The sequence below is a fragment of the Gymnoscopelus braueri genome, assembly GCF_963280865.1.
Source record: "Gymnoscopelus braueri genome assembly, chromosome: 13".
Classification (NCBI taxonomy): domain Eukaryota; kingdom Metazoa; phylum Chordata; class Actinopteri; order Myctophiformes; family Myctophidae; genus Gymnoscopelus; species Gymnoscopelus braueri.
This window is the reverse complement of record NC_137615.1, coordinates 12,525,739-12,530,750: the sequence shown is the minus strand read 5'-3', so window position 1 is coordinate 12,530,750 and position 5,012 is coordinate 12,525,739.

Sequence of the window (5,012 nt, the reverse complement as noted above, 5' to 3'; positions counted from 1 at the left end):
ATGTTAGTGCTATTGATCCAAGCCGGTATGCAATAAAATAAACATACTCTGAAAATGCATGCAGCCCACACCCATCTGACCTCTTACTGCCGTGGTAAGTGGTCAGATGGGTGGGCCGAGAGTGGGCCCTGAACCACAAAAGTTTGGGAACCACTTAGCCTCGGAAACCCATGCCTTTTTTTTGTTACAAAAGAAAAAAGGCTGGGGGAACCATGAAGGAACGGTGGTTTCGGGGTGGGAGTGAACCTTGTTATCTCCTAACCAATCAGAGTGCAGAGGGGCGTCGCTCTAAATTTGGTGACGTCAAATTGTTCCGTGCACAGGCCGGTGGACGGGGGGGGGGGAGGGGGGGAGGGGAGGGGAGGCGGGGACATAGATTGGTGAAGCAATAGGAAGAAGCGCTGGAATCCAACGGCCTGGGTTTGGATCCGCCCTTCAAGACCATCGATAGGGCTCGCTCTTTCAGGCTAGGAACCACTAGACTGTATGAAATGTAGAGCCTACAGGTGGTATGTGCTTTGAATATATTGGTTCTGTTTAACAGGGTCCTTCCTGTTGTTCTGTCAGGGCCAAGGGGATGATATTTGTTTCATGCAATTAGAGTTCAAAGTTGTTGTTAAAGTGAAGAATTATAACGATCAAACTCAGAATATGTCCATATAGGCTAATATTTTGTAATTGAAGTTGAAATATGTCTACTTTGAGGTGATATAATTTATGACTTAAATGAAAATCTGTGTGATGCTGTTCTCTCCACTCACCTCTCTCTTTCCACTCTCTCCCCTCTCTCCCCTACCTCCCTCCCTCTCCCACTCTTCTGTCCGCTGTCTTGCTTGTCTCCCTCCCTCCCTCCCTCTTTCTCTCTCTCTCGCTCTCTGTCTCTCTCCCTCCCTCCCTCTCTCTCGGTCTGTCTGTCTGTCTGTCTGTCTGTCTGTCTGTCTGTCTGTCTGTCTGTCTGTCTGTCTGTCTCTCTCACTCTCTCTCTCTCCCTCTTTTCCACTCTCTCTCTCTCCACTCTTCTGTCCACTGTCTCCTCTCTCTCTCTCTCTCTCTCTCTCTCTCTCTCTCTCTCTCTCTCTCTCTCTCTCTCTCTCTCTCTCCCTGCCCTCCGGTCAGCCCCTAAGTGCCAAGCATGCCAACCAGAGATAGCAAAGAAGCTTACTGTGGCCAGATCACAGGCCCTGATACAGTCACAACACACTCCAGAGCCAAGAAAACCCCCACCCCCAGCCACCCGCCCCCCCTCACCCACACACTCCCTCTCCCTCTCTCTCTCCCTCTCTCTCTATCAAAGGCAAATTAAATCTCTCGTCTGGGAAAGCAAAGGCATCTCTCGTTACAGGGACAGACGGACGAGCGAGAAGAAGAAGGGGGGAAAAGAAGAGTGAACGAGAAAGAACTCTTTGACTTTTAAAATATCCTTTAATGCTTTTCGATCTGATCGTACCGGCACAGCGGAAACGAGGCAGATGGAGAGAGGGACAGAGAGAGAGAGAGAGAGAGAGAGATAGAGAGAGAGACAGAGAGAGAGGGAGAGAGAGAGAGAGAGAGAGAGGGTGAGAGGTAAGCTCCAGTGTGTCACTGGGGAGCGTTTCGGCGCTAGCGGTAACAGAGTCAGACTTTCTCCCTCCTCCGCGGTGTGTCTAGATGTGAGACAGCGAGCGGGAGGATATAGTCGGAGGCCGCGGGCGGTGATGACACGGCGAAGCTCGCAAAAGCCCCTGTTGCAGCAGATGAAATGTCATGCAATGTCACTAAGAATCTAACCGGCCCCAGCCTTGCCAAAGCCACCCCAACCAGACAGCTGCTATCCTGTCAGTCAGCTAACGGCCTAATCCAGGGGTTCCCAAACTTTGCCGTTGCCGAAAGGACCCCTAATAGCCATAGCCTCTGGCTGGCTGCGGCCTCCCTTTAAGAATACATTTTATAGCCATACGTTTTCCCTCAGGGCTCCATACTAGTGTATTTTCTGCTTTTTTTTCCGCTCGACATTAAATATCTTCGCTGAAAATAGCCAATCAACACGCTGTGAGTAGGGTTGGGATTCTTAACTCTGACTGCCAATGACGCGATTTCTCGTCATATCTTGCCAAGGCTCACACTGCCAATGACGAGACATGACGAGATTTTGTGTTTTCAGTGGTTTTACGCTAGATGGCGCTGTTCACTATCATATGAGTGACCATTTAATTCTCAGTCACACACAGATCTAGGAGATCACGTGATCGAAATATCTCCTCCACCATTCACTTCCTGGTTAGCGTATTTGGAAAAAATCTATCTTTCCTGGATTTCCTCTGCATTTCTGACGAGACATGCTATATTCAACGGCCAATAACTAGCAGAACCAGACAGAAAACCTCTGTGTTTAGCAATGAATCGATCATACTGGAGATAAATATTCTGTGACTAGTTGAAAAGGTAAGGAAAGCGAAGAAATCGCTGGCAGTGGTTTAGCAAACAATGTTTTATTTCTGGCAGTCAAAGAGTTAAGGATTTTAACGATTCCGGTTCCTTAACAATGTTAATAATTGAACATTTTAGAAACATTTTTAACAATATTGACACAATCTTACAAATGTAATTAGAATTTAAATATATATTTTAATACAGTAAATCACACTGGGAACAAGTGCCTGAATAAAAAAACACTCAGAGATGCTGGGTATAATGTGCTGCATGTGCTCATCTGTATCCATGGTAACTACATGTGAGTTGACAGTAGTGTAAATAATGAAGCAATGTGTGTGTTTTTTTTCTTTGTTGTGGTAATTTCTGTGAGATTCTCTGGATCGGCAGATCATCTATATTCTTCCATTCTTGGCCACTGCATGGAACGCTATGATAAAAAAAATCCCGGCTCCACTACTGTGATCAGTGAACGTCAGTGACACATATTGATCTCTGAGAAATTGAGCTGAATGAAGTGACTGGAAGGACCGTATTAAAGCAGTGATTCTCAAACCTTTTCATTTGAAGCAATCCTACAATGTTAATGCATTATTACTAATAATATTAGTGTTTCACTGTTTCCCAAACTGGGGGTCGGGACCCCCAGTTTGGGTTAGCTTAATGTGCAACATTGTTTTCTCACTCAACAGTAAACAAACCAACATACAGTATGAGTGTATACAGGGTACCTGCACATTTCTAAAGTGACAATTTAAGACTTTTAAGTTTAATACCTCTAAAATGATGATGATAATATGATCATTATTGCGTTATAAAAATTGGTCGAACATTGGCCAAATTGTCAAATATTACCAAAGAAAGAGGAAACAAAATTGTGAAAATAGCCGATCTACAAGCTCACAAAGCCTCGAGGAACAAGCAAAATGTAATGCCTCAACTCCTACAATTCCAAGTGCTTGTCAGGGTGGGGGGGGGGGGGTCTAAAGTTCAAATATGATTATTTTGGGGGTCACGGCCTGAAAAGTTTGACAACCACTGCATTAGACCACAGGGACTTAACATCACATCGCATCGCACTCATTCACTTTTGACCCATGATAGACCTAATTCTGTCTTTTATTAATGACATTTAGAGAATGAATGCTCCCCAGATGCGTTGGTACGAATACTCTCAAGGCCATGTTTTATATATATATATATATTTATATATATATATATATATATCCCTCAAAAGCTGTTAATGTTCCCTTGGAGACTGTTTTCGCTTGTTTTTAATGAATTGCTGAAATGGATCATTTCCTCTGCAAAGTCATCCTCTAAGTCTTTTTGTGGTATTTATATTTTGTTAGCTTGTTGCTGCGAAACAAATTTCACAATCTGGGAGGGATTGGATATTTGACACGGAGCCGAAACACTGGTCGTTTTCCTGATTATATGCTTTGATATCTTCTGTCTAATTCTGATACTAATCTATCGACAATTACAGTGAACACATTAACACATTGACTGCCAATCGCGTAGATCTACGCGAAGTGGTCTTTTTTTTAAGTTCACATTGCACTTTTTTTCACTTTTGATACGACACATTTCATTGTAGCACCACCGGAAACGGAATTATCCGGGATCCGGTTTTGCCGATCCCATCGGCCTCCATTCTAAAGCGGACACTAAAACGCCATTTTCTCGTTTGTAGTTTTTCTCGTTTGTAGTTTTTCTCGTCGCTGATCGCTGTTTAACATAAACCGTTGTAACTACAAGATGGCGGCTCGTTTTTTTTAAGGGGATTTCACTGGGCGACGCAGTCGGATCACCGCTGTGTTTACAAACAGTTTAATGCTCGATCTTAAGGGATTTAACGAGGTCTGTGGCGACGTGAATAAAACAAAAAAAAAACAATAAAACGCTGGCACTGGTGAGTACATTATGAGATTAAACTCTGGCGTGGAATGTGTTAACACAACGCAACACACACTAAAAAACACACACTGACACCGAATGCACAGGCTATGGAAGTAATGGAGAAAAAAAAACACAAATTGGCACTGTCTGGAAGATTTGCAGCCTTGTGAGCCTTGTTCTAAAACAAAGGTTCCCAAACGTGGGTCGGGAACCTGTGGGCTGCGGACACATTTGTATGGGTCCAGAGTAAATACCCCTTGATTTTTTTGTTTACTACATTTTGTTTTTAATTAGTATTATATTATATTTATTATTTATTTATATTTATTAGATTTTAAAAAAAATAGTTAAAAACAAAATGTTTTTCAGAAGAATTCCATGAATTAGATTAATTTAAAATAGCAGATCTACAAGCTTGTATAGGTCCGTTATTTTCACTAGTTTGGGTCCAGGAGAGACTAATTTCTCTTTTGGGTCTCAAGCTAAAAAGTTTGGGAACCAGTGTTCTAGAACTGTTTCCCAAATACATTATTTATGGGTCGCGAGTACGTTTAATTTTTTTTAGTTTCCTACAAAAAACAAAACACTCATAAACGCTCAAAATCGGCTATTTTTGGATATTTTTTTACACAAATCTGCTCTGTCCCTGGGCCTGGCACAAGTACGTGAAAGTCCGGCCGTCATTTATCGATTCAGACATG